Genomic DNA, 17681 nt, shown 5'->3' with positions numbered 1-17681 from the left:
TTTCTCGACCATTCATCATGTGCTGCTCACCAAATCGGCATAACGAGGTCAAACATTCAAAATCAGGAGAGGCCTTCTGTATTAAAAGGGAGTAACACTATTTACAACAGTACTTGCAACTTACCCTACTTTTCATCAAGCTGAACATTCACGTGACTAAGCTCGTCATCAGAAACCTTCATGATACGGTCACCCCAGGTACTCTTCTTGTTCCACCATTATCGTCAAGTAAAGTATTTTCCAAGCAAGATTCTGACTATGACAAGAAGATGCAAAAGTATGTGGTTCCCACTCTGCGTCATAGGAAGATATTATGTGCTACAAAACATAGATGAATCTTAGGTGTGTTGCCTGTTCCATATGCTACTGAAGTTGCTCCTCGGATTGTGCCTGAGGAGGAAGTGAAGCCTACGTTCAGAACACCTTCCCAATACTTGTATATAGGACAATTAAGAATGAAGTTTGATTGCTAATATACGTCACTATCAACTTAATTTTGGTTTTGGCCTAGCAACCATACCTGCAAGTATACGTACGTGAGTCCTTGGATGAATGAAGCCTACAAGAATGCCATGACAGAGGAGGAGACGTGCCCTTTTTTATTTACTTTCTAGTTTTATCTGTTTTTGTAATTTCTCTTTAGTTTGTACGTACAACTTGTAACATGAGGGGCCCTCATCATTTTCCTAGTCCAGGTGAGGTGTCGATCCTTTTTTATTTACAAAAAGGAGCTCAATTTGCGAGGCGTTAGATTTTAGTTTAATCCACGGTGTCGGATTGCTCTCATGTTGCATGTTTATCAGACTACAGATAGAAAGTGTTTCCCAATTTAATATCCTTACACTGCGTGAGCCAATCAGTAGAAATCATAACTTATACATATAGTTAATTCATAATGTGTATATGTATAAACACTACAAAATAGTAGAGATGTTTCCTTGCACACGAACACAGGTTCAAGCATAATGTGTACTATATATAATTATGGAAGATAGATCATGCAAGACCATGAAGAAAATCTAAAAGCATGATGCTAGTTGATGGACGTATCAAACGAGTTGTTCCCTACAAACAATGGGCCCAGGTTTAGTTCTCTCGACATATATTTTTCATATATAAGAGTTTTAACACATTGTCATGTTGAAAATATTGGACAAAACCCTTCAAACCCTTTCTATTCAATTCAAGTATTTGAAATATTTCTGTAAGAAATATTCTCAAATAATTTCACAAAAACTCTAGCAAGTCACACATGACATATGTGGTGACCTTGCCAAGTTTTATCTCAATCCCAATTGTGTTGATTCACCAAAATACTCTGGAACCCTCTCCGTCGAGTTCGAAACTTGAGAAACTCTATGATGACCCACAAGTGTAGGGGATTTATCGTAGTCCTTTCGATAAGTAAGGGTGTCGAACCCAACGAGGAGAAGAATGAAATGACAAACGGTTTTCAGTAAGGTATTCTCTGCAAGCAATGAAATTATCGGTGACAGATAGTTTTGTGATAAGGTAATATATAACGAGTAACAAGTAACAATCGTAACTAAGGTGCAGCAACGTGGCCTAATCCTTTTTGTAGAAAAGTATAAGCCTAGACAAACTCTTATATAAAGAAAATCGCTCCCAAGGACACATGGGAATTTATGTCAAGCTAGTTTTCATCATGCTCATATGATTCACATTCGTTACTTTGATAATTTGATATGTGGGTAGACCGGTGCTTGGGTGCTGCCCTTACTTGGACAAACCTCCCACTTATGATTAACCTCTCTCGCAAGCATCTGCAACTACAAAATAAGAATTAAAATAAATCTAACCATAGAATTAAACCTATGGATCCAAATCAACGCCTTATGAAGCAACACATAAACTAGGGTTTAAGCTTTTGTTACTCTAGCAACCCATTATCTACTTATTACTTCCCAATGCGTTCCTCTAGGCCTAAATAATGGTGAAGTGTCATGTAGTCGACGTTCACATGACACCACTAGAGGAGAGACAACATATAACTTATCAAAATATCGGACGAATACCAAATTCACATGATTACTCATAACAAGACTTAACCCATATCCTCACGAACAAACGTACCTACTCACAAAGAATATTCATGTTCAAAATCGGAGGAGTAGTAATAATTGTTAAGGATCTTAACATATAGTCTTCCACCAAATAAACCAACTAGCATGAACTACAAGCCGTAATCAACATACTAGCAACCCATAGGTACCAATCTGAGGTTTTCAGACAAAGATCGGATACAAGAGATGAACTAGGATTTGGAGAGGAGATGGTGCTGATGAAGATGTTGACGAGATTGACCCCCTCTCGATGAGAGGATCATTGGTGATGACGATGGCTTCGATTTCCCCCTCCGGGAGGGAAGTTTCCCAGGCGGAATAGCTCCACCAAAGGTCTAGATTGCTTTTGTTGAAGTTCCGCCTCGAGACGGCGGCGCTGCGTCCCGAAAGCTCTTCTATAATTTTTTTTCCAGGTAAAAACCCTTCATATGGCAGAAGATGGGCATCGAAGGCCTGCCAGGGGGCCCAAAAGCCTGCAGGGCACGGTTAGGGGGGTAGGCCGCGCCCCTTGCTTGTGGCCTCCAGAACAATTCTCCGTAACTTTTCTAGACTTTTGGAGCTGTGCAGAATAGGTCTCTCAGATTTGCTCCTTTTCTAGTCAAGAAGTCCCGCTGCTGGCATTCACCCTCTTCATGTAAATCTTGTAAAATAGCAGAGAAAAGGCATAAGTATTGTACCATAATGTGTATTAACATCTCATAATGCAATAAATATTGTTATAAATGCATGATACAGAATGGACGTATCGCTCTACATTGCCAAGTTTCTCCAATTGTTCTCAAACCTTGTGGACATGTTCTAATACCCTAATAATTCATCCACACCAAGTGGTGCATCAAGGAGTACATATCAACCTGCCCAAATCCCTCTGAAATCATTCCTGTTGACCTCTAGAGTTGGGTAATATTGCATTGTCAAGTTTCCCCATCTGGTCTCATACTTTTTAGGCATGCTCTAATCCTCAAATAATGCCACCACACCAAGTGGTGCATTAGGGGGAATGAGTTTGAATGAAAAGATCTAGAGAAAACCATTTTTGTTGATTTCCAGGGTTTACCATGTCGACATTGCAAACTTCCTCTAACTAATCTCAAAATTGGTGACCCGGCTTATTTATCCCAATTAGGTGACCCTATTAACTTTCAACATCATTGGGGCATCATAGGCAACCCAAACATGGATCAAACACCATCTGGTGGGATCCAAAGTCCAATAATTGCTCCCCCTAATGACTTCTCCTTGGCCTCCAATTTTTACCACCGCTTCACTAAGACACACAACACCTCCACTAGCAACCCCAACGGCTAGCTCCATAATTGAGGGGGTGGAAAGCCCACTTGCACCTCCTGGACAACAAGAATTCATCTCTCTCTCAGCTTCCCTCTATCCTAGCCACCACCCACAGCATCCAATGCTCCGTCCCCCTATTTTATTCCTTCTACAGCTGGTGGACACAAGTGGCCGCGCCAGAGCGCATGCAGGCACGCCCATGTCGGCCAAAAGCATGCTCTCGAATGCGCTGCAGCACACTCAAGCGTTTACCCCCATCCCCTCACCACCTCGGGCTCCCTCCTCGCCCCAGTCGAGACCCCTCAACGTCCACAACACGCCATGACCTGGTTCCCTAGCACGCGCGTCGACCGCCCAAGAGCGCCAATGAGCGAGCTCCCATGTGCGAGCCCCTGCCTCCTATGACTTCTCTCTCTCCCTTACCCGCATCATAGTCGAGCTCCACGAATATCGCTGACACCTCATCCCTGTGCCAACAGCCACCTGGGTCGGCTCCAAGGATACCTATGGGCACTGTCCATGGTGAGCCTGAGCTCTCTATATAAGGCCACCCCCGGCCACCCCATTTCCCTAGATCCCACTCTTTTCTTCCCGCGAACCTCCCGGACCCCTCCCCCCCCCAATTTATCCTCCTGTGCTCTCCTTCCGCTTCCATGACCAGAGCCTCGCCAGCGGCTTACGCACATATTCGAGCTCCCAATGTCTCTCCCCTCCTCTAAGTTGTACCAGAGCCACCAGCATCACATCAGTTCTTTCCCCCGCGCTCCTTTCTTCCCTCTCGATGGCTAGAGCGCTACTCCCACAGTTGTCCATCACCAGTCTCCACTACTGTCGAACACCTACTCTCTTCGTCGCTCCCCGACGGGCGTGAACTAGACACGCGAGTGTGCCTCGCTCTCCTGATCTCGTCCATCACCAGAGCTTTTTCGGAGATGGCTTATAGCTCTGGCAATCACCATCGCAAGCCGGAGGTAGCCGAAGCTGCCCCGTCAGCCATCAGGCCCCCGCTCGTCGGTCGGAGGCCGAGCCACTAAATGGTGGGCCTCGTCCAGTTTTGAAGTGGAGGCGGGAATACATGGCGGGCGTCTTAGCCTAGGTAAGGCGTAATCTTGGGTGCACCTTCGGCGTCACCGCTCCCCCGTGGGCCGAGCCACTAGGCCGACCCATTGGCAATTCTATACTCACGACGTGGGTTAGCCCGGTTGAGTTCCGTAAATTCTTTTGCCATTTTATTTTTCACAGGGAAATAAACAATTCATATAATATTATTTTGGACTCAAAATTTGATGATTCAAATTCCAAATGGAGTCAAAAATCTTGTCCTATCCAAATATGTGCATTGAGCATTTTTCCAGGAAACTTTTCTACTGTTTGCAAATTCAAATCCAAACTTGAATTATTCAAACACCACCTTGCAAAATCCCTAGAGGATTCAAATCAACTCCAAGTGGAGTAATTCAAAATTCGAGAGACTCCAAAAATCTTGATCTATTTATCTTGCCATGTTTAACATTTTCCCCATGATTTGTTTGTTTTTGACCAAATAAATAGCCCCATTTTGCTATTTAAGTCATCTTAGAAAAATCATAGGAAAATCATGCTAACTCCAAATCTAGTGAAACCACTTTCAAAATTCTTCTAAAATCAAGCCCTAATTAAAAGGTACATCCACTCATTTTTATAAAAATGTTTTATATAGACTTATTATAGGATCAACAATTCCTTCATTTCCACTATTGAAAATCTCTGGTGATCGAAATACATTAGAGCAACTTTAGTTATTTTTCTTATGACGAGAGTTGTCCAAGAAAAATAAAACCACTGTTTTAGAAGACTTTTATTTCTTTGCTTGTCGAGTTGCCTATTGTGGTTGTTTCTGACGATAGTTGACGAAGTAGACAAGTGCTGAGAGTTGGACTGGAAGCTTGTGAAGACTTCGAAGACTTTGCTGAGCGAGCCAAGCAGCCCTTTGACCATGTCTAAGAAACCATTTTATTTATTGCATATAGCACTTTATTCTGTTGCATTAAATCATGATGAATTAGTGACCACCATGGTGGGTTACCTCTGTTACTTTCCTCGTTGATACTTGCACTAAGCTTGACCCTACCTTCCTTTGAGGGTTGTGTGGGTAGGAAGTAATTAGGATGCTAACTATATGCTACGCAACTGGGATCGAAAATATGCATAGTGTGAGAAAAGAAATGATTTCAAAGACTTTTTGAAAATCGCGTTGGGTGCCACTAATGCCCAAGGGAGATGGTACTGAGTTAGGTAAACACTTGAGAAAGAAGTAGTGTACCGAGGCAAGTTGTGTGTGTGTTTTCGAAAACGGAGAGATTTAAGATGTGCTAACTGTCCCAACCTTACATGTGCGACCATGATACCTTATTATGGGACGGGACATTGTTGATTACCTTGGTCGATGCTAGCAAACAGCCCACATTACTAGTGGCGAGAGGGCCAGAGTCACCCTCTCGATACAGAGTCATGCCAGGTAGGGGGGCCATGGGCTATTTCTACACACACTAGGCACAACATTTTGTCCCCTCAGGGATGGTACGATCTTGAGCGAGTCTCGTATGATGTACATCATGGGGACATGGGAAAATGAGTCGACTCTTTGTTTAGTGTCTCCAGTGGAAATGCATTGTCCGGGTGCTTACCTCGGGTATGTAATATATCACAAGTTGTGGATGGCACAAAAGTTCCAGGAGTCTTGTGGGTACAACATGCAACCTCCGCAGAGTGTAAAACTATTCGAATAGCCGTGTCCACGGTCATGGACAATTGGTGGTCCTGCTTAAACTATGCCCAATGTTGACTTAACTTGATGAGCGAACATGAGATGTTCGACCCGTGCTTACATTGCTATTTGTAACTTGATCATATGGATATCTTCCACCTCATGATGCATGATTTTACAAGTTGATTTGAACATGTCATTGCACTCAAAATTAGCTTTCTACCAATTGCCTAGTTAGTGCTATATCATGCATTGTGAATCCTTGTTCCAAACATGGGTTGTTCGCGAGTACATTCAAAGTACTCATTGGCTTGCCACTCGTTATTTTATTGGCCAGGCATGAAAGCAGATATTATGAAGAGTACCTTGGTTACGTACATGCGAGCTAGGATGCTTCACAATCACAATGCATGTAGTGTTAAGGCAGATGGCTTGGGTTCACGCTATCGATGATGATTTCCACTACAAATATACATGAAGACTTGGCCATAAAGTACACATTTGAGTAAAACGATACGTAATAGATGTAAGACTCTTATTATTCAGTTTCTGTTTGTTCAGTGAGCATAGATCTGTGGGATCACTATGCACGTACATCTGGTGATCACGACTTATGCCTCGGGGTCCCACAGGGTTAGTATCAGAGCCATCCTGGCTATAGGAATCCCTTAGTTAGCATGAACGTTAGTTAGGATAAATCTATTTTTTCTAGTCCCTTCAAAATCACTTACAAAACCTCAATATTTATCACATGTCCTAAATTTTCAAAGGAAGCAAAGATTTTTCTTTAGCACTTCCACCCTCATTCTCTTGACTCTCCTCGTCTACTTTTTCAAAACTTGCAAGTGGTCGCTACCAGCCTTATGCCCCTGACCACTGCAATCCTGATGGGTAACTTGAAAGGAAGCAACCTTGCCAAATGATCACCCACATATTTGGAAGACAAGGGTGTCAACACTACGACAGGATGACACCAACAGAAACTACCTTGGCCTATGATCATCAGGGCATAAGATATGCAAGATCATGACATGCATTGCTAATAGAGCGACCACGTCCTTCCTATTGTTGTGTCGACAACCACATATGGATGAGAACCTCGTCATTTGGTTCCCCTCACCATAATGAGAAGGAAAACGGTTCTCTTTGTCCTCCGCTCTTGGTATCGATGTTTCTATCGACAAAACCGATAGGTCGTAACTCTATCATGCCTTGTCCATTCCATTGTATAAAGGATAGCCCACATAGAAGTCTCAACACCATGGAAGACAAGAAGACATTGACAGGATTACGAAGACAACATAAGTCCCTGTCAATGATAACTGAAGGAACCACCTTCGCTGTCAGCTTACCGAAGAGAAGTTGCCAAAGATTCTTCAGGAACAACCCATATCGTTTCAACAAATAACTACACGGGACATAGCAACACCCAAAGAAGACCCAGAAGACTGAAAGTCTTTCTCTCCAAGATATGAAGCAAGCACGACTATTGAGTCCGAGAACCCCTAGGGTAGATGAGTCATGTATCCCCTATGCGAAGTCGAGTCCGTGCGATGGATCAAATGAAACAATGTTGTGTGTTTCCTTTTTTCTCTATTTGTGTTTTGGTATAAGTTGCACCTTTTCCATAGGCAACATGTACGTGACTATGCCACCTATCTTATCTCAATGAATGTGTTAGACTTTTCGACACTTGTTTGATTACACTTGCACTATGCCAACCCTTAGGCACATCCCTCTATGCTGCTTTGCCTCTTCCGCATCTCGTCAACTGAAGACCAGCAACACAAGATGCACCAAGGACCCACCTCAACGGACAACTAGCACTGAAGATTTTGACAACAACGTACCCAAAGAGACATAAGCCTATTGAGTTATGCTTTCCCCTGGAGTTTGTAAACCCCTCCCTAGACCAACCTAGACCTCAAAAGCTCCCCCAACTCAAAACTCTGATCACGTGTTTAATACACGGTTTTGCCACAGCACCTATTGAGCTTCAATAACCAATGCTTGGCACTAGGTTCATTATGGACCTTTTGATCATAGCGAACAAACATCTTTCATCCTTAAGCTAGCACCAGATCCTTGATGCCATAGTAAGGATCATCTAAAGATATATGAATTGTAGTCAAATGATTTGATATGACTATAATAGGTACCTTGAGATTATTGCTAAACCCCTTTCGGTGGATTACGAGGATTTTCATGGTGATAGGTGACTTGGCATATCAAAGTTGATGGAGTAGCATAACCTGATTCTCCCTTGAGTAGATTGAAACCAGTAGGACAATTGGGATCACGAGTCACAACTCTTGATGGTATAATAAAATTGACTTTGTCAAGTAATATTCGTGGATTGATGATGTCACAGTAATGACTTGGAGTAAACCAGTACGAATTCTCGTGGGGCATGAGATTTGGATTTAAATAGGTAACCCTAATAGAGTGTTGGTGTTAAAGTAAGACTACATGGTTTGGAGTAATTTGATTTAGTCCATTGATGTTGATCTTGATACCATGTTTCTTGGTGGATGTTGAGGTAGCAAGATTGGAAGTTGTTAGAATTTACTTAAGGATCTATATAAGCTTGACCTTGGAGTTTACTAGATCATCATGATGGGAATTGGTGGATATACTGTGACAATAGCCCTTTCAATGGTTTGTGGATTATAGGAACTCTAGGAGGTCATATGGAACACCATCAATATTGGGTTATAGGAGTAGTGTGTCATACAATGGTTGATGGGATTGGTGAACCACTTGGTTGGATTCGTAGGAAGGAAACAAGATCTTGGGTTGGTATGCTACGTGTTTCCTTAGCAAAGATGTGCAGTACCTTAGATCCTAGATAGGTTAGTCAAGCAGTTGGATTTGTAGTATCTTATTCAATCTTGGTAGCTTGTATGCCTCCTGAGGATTTTTCAATAGGGATACATGTGAGTTGGCTATACTATACATAAGAGATTTTGGTTTAGTCCTTCTCTCAAAACCTTGGAGTTGAATAACATTAGTGATATTGGAGTTGACTTATATGAGATGGTACTTTTGATGATATTGGATGATTCTATTTGGACAAATAGGTTGGACAATTGGCATCTAAATACTGTGCTCAAGGATAATATGATAAATGTTCACTCACATCCTAAGCTCGTTGAAACCCCGAAGCTTTACCGAGCTATAATATGGTCGGATTATGACCATAGGTCTTGGCTCTAAGACATTAGACTATGGCCAGTACTCCACCTCGACCTCCACCAATCTCATCATAAGAAAAGTGGGCACGAAGAACTAGATTACATTGGATCAAAACCCCTAGACAAGTGAACATCCGAAACAAATGCCCGCTCCTCTCACATATCCCATGAGAAATGTTCTTATGTGATGCTTGGACAAATATGATGTTGTCCTCATGGATGACATACTTATTTACCCAATAAGAGAAGGAACACTTTAGTCCTATTTGGATAAGCCCCAGAAGCACCGATTGCCATTCTTCTCAAGTGTAAGGTATTACCTTGAAGAAGTGAACTCCATGAAGCACCCTCCAAGAAGCAGAAGACAATCTTACCCAAGTGAGCGAAGAACCACTACGGTTGGGAAACCACGACGACGGAGAAGAAGCAAGAGAAGTCAACCACCACTCATGTGTTGGCCACATCAACTATGTCGAGAAGCACCAACGTTCAAGCCCTATGAAGCACTTGGATGTCAAGAGAAATTAGAAGCCCCTTGTTTTAGATGTTCAGCTATTAGTTCCTGACTCGGAAGGAACCCAGAAGTTGATAACACCCCTTGCTCCACCACCTTGATAGACTACAATGAGCATGACCTCCCTAGTCTCTTCGAATGCCTGAAACGGAGTGGAACGATCCTCATGACTTCGTTACTAGCCCCTTTTCGGTCCAATCATGAGCGTGAGCCTAACTAGATCATGGTAAAACTCCTGCCAAAGGTGGCTCACCTCACTTGCCAAGCCTCAAACCTTGGGATTGGATGGTTGGTCTATACTTTTGGTAACCAGCTCATCTAGGACGCCCCCCCTCAAAAACGTTCCTAGGTGGTAGAACCCATTTCAATACAAAGACTCTAAACTTAGTCTTAGGGACAAGAATCAACCTAGAATTTTCCACAAGTGGCTACGAAAAGGCTAGAAGACCAAATCTCGAAGACACGCCGGGAATGTGCGTCCGTGATGACAAAGACAAATGTCTGGAGATGAATGAAAAACATACCTGGACAACTTACTCCAGCAAAAGATCTTGACGAAAAGCCTACGTTGAGATGCTTCAACACTCTCAAGGTTGAAGACCACATGCGGCTTCCCACGTCGACGGGAAGCTACACCCAAACCTTAACCCTTCTATTGTTACACGAGACATCTAGATATTCCTAACCAACATGACTAACCCCCAGGACCAGCACGTAGACACAGTTTTTTGCCATGTATTCCGACTTTGGAATATAGACGGAAGCCAGACCCTTGCGTGGACCTTGTTCACCAAGCCTGGACTTCTAGTTAAGTCTAGCTTATTGCAAGAACCTTGTTCACCCTCAGATGAAGCCGAGCGAAGCGCTCAAAGCTGTATCATCAAGCATTTCAAGATCCAATGGACCAATCACATCGAAGAAGAAGCAACATGGGAACTTGATGACTACCTCAGACCCATATTTATGTATCTCTTCAACGCCTACCTAGGAATCTCGGGGATGAGATTCTTATAAGTGGGGTAGGTGTGTCACACCTTGTGTTTTTCCTCTCGTGGCTAAGTCAACATAGCTCAAAAATTAGAGCCAACAAAGACTTTTTCTGTGTGAAGTGATGTTGAACTGATAGCTATTTGCTTGCTTGTTTGATTGTGTTTTAAATCACAAAAATTCTCCTCTCAAGACTCATCTACTTGATCCAATCTTTGCCCAATGAGCATACCATGTGTATAGGACATAAAACTATTTTGAAAAAAAATTATTTTAACCAAAGACACTTATTTAATTTAAACTCTCAAAACCCCGTGAATCGAGGTTTGTACTACAAGCCCTCCAATTAGGGAAGATATTTTGCCCCAAATATTTTATTTGGATCCTATTGTCAAAAATACTTCCCAAAACCACAAAATTATTTTTTTTAAAGTTATTTAACCATTTTATTTAATACCTTTTTCTAAGGCCATAATTGGTCTTTTATGAGGGAGAAATATTTTTATGCTTCCAAAATATTTGAGAAAATTTAGGGAAACTCACTAGACATATATTTTCCATATATAAGAGTTTGAACACATGGTCAGGTTCAAAATACTGTAAAAATACCCTTTATGTTCATTTCAAGCATTTGAAATATTTCTGTAAGAAATATTCTCAAATAATTCCAAGAAAATTCTAGCGAGTCACACATGATATATGTGGTGATCTTGCCAAGTTTCATCTCAATCACAATTGTTTTGCTTCACAAAAATATTCCAAAACCGTGTGTGTCCAGATCCAAACTTGAGAAACTCTACATAGCCAAGTTTCTCCAATTATTCTAAAACCTTGTGGACATGTTGTAATACCCTAATAATGCATCCACACCAAGTGGTGCATCAAGGAGAAGAGATCAACTTGTCCAAATCCACCCAAAACCATTCCTGCTCATTTCTAGAGTTGGGTAATATTGCATTGTTAAGTTTCCCCCATTTGGTCCCAAACTTTTTGGGCATGCTCGAATATGCAAGTAATGCCATCACACCAAGTGGTACATTAGGGGGAATGAATTTACATGAAAAGATCTAGAGAAAACCATTTCTGTTGATTTCTAGGTTTTACCATGTCTACATTTGAAATTCTCTATAACTAATCTCAAAATTAGTGACGAGGCTTATTTGTGCCAAATAATTGATCTTGTAAGTTTCAATAGAATTGGTGCATCGGAGACAACCCAAAGATGGATCAATCAACTTCTGGTGGAATCCAAAGTCCAATAATTGGGCCCCCCAGATGACTTCTCCTTGGCTTCCAATTTTTACCAAAGCTTCACTAAAACCCACAACACCTCTAGTAGCAAACCAAACGGCTAGCTCCATGATTGAGGGGGTAGAATGCCCACTTGCACCCCATGGACAACAAGAATTCATCTCTCTCTAATATTTCCCTCTGTCCTAGCTAGCACCCAAAGCATCGAGTGCTCCCACCCCTTATTTTATTCCTTCCGCAGCTGGTGGACGCAAGTGGCCATGCCAGAGCGCGTGAAGGCACGCCCATGCCGGCCAAAAACATGCTCTGGAGCGCGCTACAATGCCCTCAAGTGCTGATCATGCGTCCTGTGGCCAGCTCGGGCTCCCCTCGCGCCAGTCAAGGCCCCTCGATATTCGCAGCATGCCATGAACTGGTTCCCCTCCTCTTTCTCCCTCGGTTGGCCTCTGTCGCACGTGTGCCGGTCGCTTGAGAGCGCCAATGGGCGACCTTGCACGCACGAGCCCCTGCCTCCTCTGGATTCTCTCTCTCTCCCTTCCCCGCTTTGAAGTCAAGCTCCACCAACGCCACTGACACCCCCATCCCTCTCCGAATGGCCACGTGGGTCGGCTCAAAGGACACTCATGGCCACCGTCCATGGTGAGCCCAAACTCGCTATATTAAGCCACCCCCAGCGTCCCCATTGCCCCGGATTGCTCTATCTTCTTCTCGCGAACCTCCTAGACCCACAAATTTCTCCTCTCGTGCTCTCCTTCCGCTTCAATGAATAGAGCCTCGCCGGTGGCTTCTGCTCAAATTCAAGCTCCCCGGTGACTCCCTCATCCTCTAAGTTGTACCAGAGCTACCATCATCACAGAAATCCTTGCCCCATGCTCCTTTCCTCCCTCTCGGTAGCTGGAGCGCCGCTCCCACGATTGTCCATCACCAGTCTCCGCACCGCCGAACCCTTGCTCTCTCCAGCACTCCCCGGCGGGCGTGATCTAGCCAAGTGAGTGCGCGTCACCCTCCTAATCCTGTCCATCACCGAAGCTTTTTGGGGACGACACGTAACTCCGACAATCACCGCCATGAGTCGCTCCTCCCCTCTGGCAGGCGCAAGACGAAGGTAGACGAAGCCACTCATAGGTGGGCCTCACCAGGGGGATGAAGTGGAGGCGGGAACACATCACGGGCGCCTTCTCCCAGCGAAGGCGTAATCCTTGGGTGCGGCTTCGCCGTCACCCCCCCTCGGCTGAGCCACTGGGCCGAGCGAGTGGCTATTCTACGTCCAGGGCGTGGGTTAACCAGGTTGCCTTTGGTAAATTCTTTCGCCATTTTCTTTTTCAAAGGGAAATAAATAATACATAGAATAATATTTTAGCCTCCAAATTTGATGATTCAAATTCCTAATGGATTCTAAAATCTTGTCCTATCCAAATATGTGCATTGCACATTTTTCTAGAAAACTTTTCTGTTGTTTTGAAATTCAAATCCAAATTTGAATTATTCAAACACCACCTTGTAAAATCACTAGAGGATTCAAATCAAATCCAAATGGAGTAATTCAAAATTGGAGAGACTCCAACAATGTTGATCTATTTATCCAGCCATGGTTAACATTTTCCCCCACAATTTGTCTGTGTTTGACCAAATTAATAGCCCCATTTTCCTATTTAAGTCATCTGAGAAAAATCATAGGAAAATAATCCCGACTCCAAATCTAGTAAAACCACTTCCTAAATCTTTATAAAGTGATGCCCTAATGAATAGGTACATCCACTCATTTTTGTAAAAATGTTTTGTGTAGACTTCTTATAGGATCATCAATTCCTCCATTTCCACTATTCAAGATATCTAGTGATCCAAATCTATTAGAGCAACTTTAGGTATTTTTATTGTGACAAGAGGTGTCCTAGAAAAATAAAACCCCTATTTTAGAAGACTTTTATTTCTCTCCTTGTTGTGTTGTTATTGTGGTTGTTTTCGACGACAGTTGACGAAGTACACGAAGTGCTCGGAGTTGGACTAGAAGCTTGTGAAGACCTCAAAAACTTTGCTGAGCCAGGCAAGCAACCCATTGACCATGTCTAAGAAACCATTTGATGCATGGCATATAGCACTTTATTCTGTTGCATTGAATCATGATGAATCGGTGACCACTGTGGTGGGTTACCTTTATTACTTTCCTTGTTGATACTTGCACTAAGCATGAGCCTTCCTTCCTATGAGGGTTGTGTAGGTGGGAAGTAGTTAGGATACTAAGTAGATGTTATGCAAGTGGGGCGGGAAATATGCATGGTGTCAGAAAATAAATGATTTCAGAGACTTTTTGAAAACCCCGTTGGGTGCCACTAATGCCCGAGGGAGATGGTGTTGAATTAGGTAACCACTTGAGAAAGAAGTGGTGTACCGAGGCAAGTTGTGTGTATGTTTTCGAGAATGGAGGTACTTAAGATATGTTAACCATCCCAACCTTACATGTACGACCACGATACCCGTTTATGGAACGGGTCTTTGTTGATTGCCTTGGTTGATGCTAGTAGAGAGCCCCCATTACTAGTAGCGAGTACATTCAAAGTACTCATTGGCTTGCCACTAGTTATTTTATTGGCAAGGCATGAAAGCACATGATATTATGAAGAGTACCTTGGTGACGTACGTGTGAGTTAGCACGGTTCCTAGTCAGAATGCGTGTAGGGTTAAGGCAGATGCCATGGGTTCATGCTATCGATGAAGATTTCCACTTCAAATATATATGAAGACTTGGCCATAAAGGCCATATTTTAGAAAAAAGGTATGAAATGGATGTAAGACTCTTGTTATTCCGTTTCTATATGTTCAATGAGCATTGATCTCTAGGATCACTATGCACATATATTTGGTGATCACGACTTATGAATCGGGGTCCCCACACATCCGGACTCGCCTCACCTCGCATCCAAACTGTCGCCTGCTCACCTACCTTGCCGCACTCGCGCCACCACGCCCCGGTCGGTTCCGCCTTGCTTCGCTCGCTACTCCGCCCCCGCCGTCCGGCTTGGCCTCGAGGCGTCGCACCCGCCTTCGCCTTGCTATGTCGCAGCCGGGCGGCTCGGCCTCGAGTCACCATGCCTGCCTTTAGCCTTCTCTGCCGCACCCCAGCCGGCTTGGCCTCAAGCTGCCACGCTTGCCTTCGCCTTTGTCAGGAACTAGCAACACATCTAACGGAAAGAAGCAGAAATCATGCGAATTCAGAGAATGGAAGGAGCCTCAGGTAGGGTTTTCATTGTTGAACAAAGGGGAAAGTAGGTTTTGCACGCCACACGCCGCATAGGGTTGAACCCAGAAATCTATTACATGTCCAAATTGAAGGCATACCTGGCTTATAAAGGTCACTACCATCATAAAGCAGCTAAAAAAGTAAAGGTAAGCTGGTGTTGCTTTTCGGAAAAGCAACAGAGACGCGATTTGGGATCTCGACCGTTGACGGCTGCATCAATGGCTCGCATCCTTCCTCATCGGTGAACCGGTATCGCACCATGTGAGACATCCGATGGCAGATCGACGCTTCATGTTGTTTCAGGCAACGCAGGAACATGGGAAAACAGAGGTTCTGAATACTGAAGCCTGACAGCCTTGCTCTGTCGTGGCCGGCCAGCTCGCTCTCGAGCCGTCGCGCCCGCCTTCGCCTTGCGCCGTCGTGCCCCGGTCAGCTCGGGATTGACCCACCGCGCCCACACCACACCAGTCCTCGCCTTGCTGTGTCGCTCCCCAGTTGGATCGGCATCGCCCCGTCTCCACACACCTGCTGCCGCGCCGCGTTGTCGGCTCACCACCTCGTCCTTCCGTTCGGCCGCATCGACATCATCTCAGTGGCTTCACGAAACAAGGCCCTGCCGTCGCTCGTCGAGGCGTCCATCTGTCCAAATAATCTGGACCAACGGGCTTTAAAATCTAAGCTCCTGTTCCTGAGATGCAAGCTCATGGAGATGATGTACAAACATAGAGAGTATGCTAATTCATGCAGGGGCCAACGCCATTGTAATCGATAGCTTGCAGGGGAACTCCACTAGAAGCTTGATATGATAAAGTATGCCAAGAAGACGTTTCCGGAAGTGGATTTGATTGGAGGCAATGTGGTGACAATTAAGCGGGCACATAATTTGATTACTGCTGGAGTGGATGGCGTGCGTGTTGGAATGGGCTCTGGTTCGATTTTCACTACCCAGGAGGTTTATGGTGTTGGTAGAAGACATGCCAATACTGTTTACAAGGCGGCATCATATGCCAAGGATCAGAATGTGCAAATTATAGCTGATGGTGGTATTTCGTACTCTTGGCATATTATGACGGCTTTGTTACTCGGGGCATCAACTGTTATGATGGGCAGTTTCTCGCTGGCAGCTATGAGGCTCCTATGAATACAAGGACAGCCATCGAGTAAAAAAATACAAATGCATAAGCTCCCTCGAAAGCCATGACAAAGGGGAGCGATGTAAGGTATGTTGGTGATACTCTGAAGCTTAAAGTTGCCCACAGAGTTGTTGGAGTTGTAGGTGACAAAGGTTCTGTTCTGAGGTTTATTCTGTATACAGTGCAAGCTGTTAAGCAAGGATTCCAAGATCTTGGTGCATCCTCTTTGCAGTCAGCTCATGATCCTTTACAAGTATCTATCCACCATCACCACGGGTTGAAAACATCGTACATGCACTACACGAATCAGATTCTTTGTCGTCCGCTATAACAGACGGCAAAGAGGACTCAACCGACGGCATTGATTAATCCACATATGGCAAAGAGAACACCTGTCGGCAAAGATTCTGTGTCAGCTTACAACGGCATTGTAGCTTCTTTGCCGTCAGCCTACCCTAAGCGAACGACAAAGCTCTTTGTTGTCGGTATCTGGCACCGAGCAGTCGGCAAATAATTTGAGACGGCAGCCGATAGGCGACGCCTTCGTTAGGGCTAACGGAGAATTTGTCGTCTGCCTCCCTCATCCCCTTTGTCATCTGCCTCCCTCATCCCCTTTGTCTTCTGCCTCACTCATCCCCTTTGTCGTCTGCCTTCCCGGGCAGCAGACGGCAAAGAAGCTATTTGGCCAGCTACTGCTGCCCCCAGGGTGCACAGCTGGGTGCCATGTGGCACCTTTGCCATCTGCCAGCTGATGGCAAAGCCCTTTTCCATCAGCTCGCAAACGGCAAACACCCATATAGCTTATGTTTTGTTTGTTTTTTATTTCACGGCACACATATATATATATATATATTTCTCAGCACACACACACACACACACACACACACATATATATATATATATATATATATTTCACAGCACATATATGATATATATTTCACAACACATATATATAGTTCACCACACACATATGATATACATATAAAGTTCATCAATGTACATCCCATATATCGTAAGAACCAACATACAAAGTTTTACACTGTTCATCCATAGATACATATACATATAGTTCGACATTGTTCATCAACTCAAATAAAAACTAGAACTAATAAGGCACTCCATGAATGCCAGCTTCCATGCATGTAGTACATCCAATTTGCAAAAATGTGAATAAGAAAGTCAGAAGAAGAACAACATATGATGTTTTTGAGCTAATTAAGAAGGATAAGGAGGAGAAGGTCTTC

At 43.8% G+C, this 17681-nt stretch overlaps 1 pseudogene; it reads left to right on the top strand.

Annotated features, from left to right (window-relative positions):
- The first annotated feature begins 15785 nt into the window (after positions 1 to 15785).
- LOC123405353 lies at positions 15786 to 17289 on the top strand (annotated as a pseudogene).
- Positions 17290 to 17681: the final 392 nt, after the last annotated feature.

This window comes from Hordeum vulgare, chromosome 6H (genome assembly GCF_904849725.1).
Source record: "Hordeum vulgare subsp. vulgare chromosome 6H, MorexV3_pseudomolecules_assembly, whole genome shotgun sequence".
Taxonomy (NCBI): domain Eukaryota; kingdom Viridiplantae; phylum Streptophyta; class Magnoliopsida; order Poales; family Poaceae; genus Hordeum; species Hordeum vulgare.
Note: the sequence above shows the minus strand (reverse complement) of the source record. Positions and strands in the feature narration are given on the sequence as shown.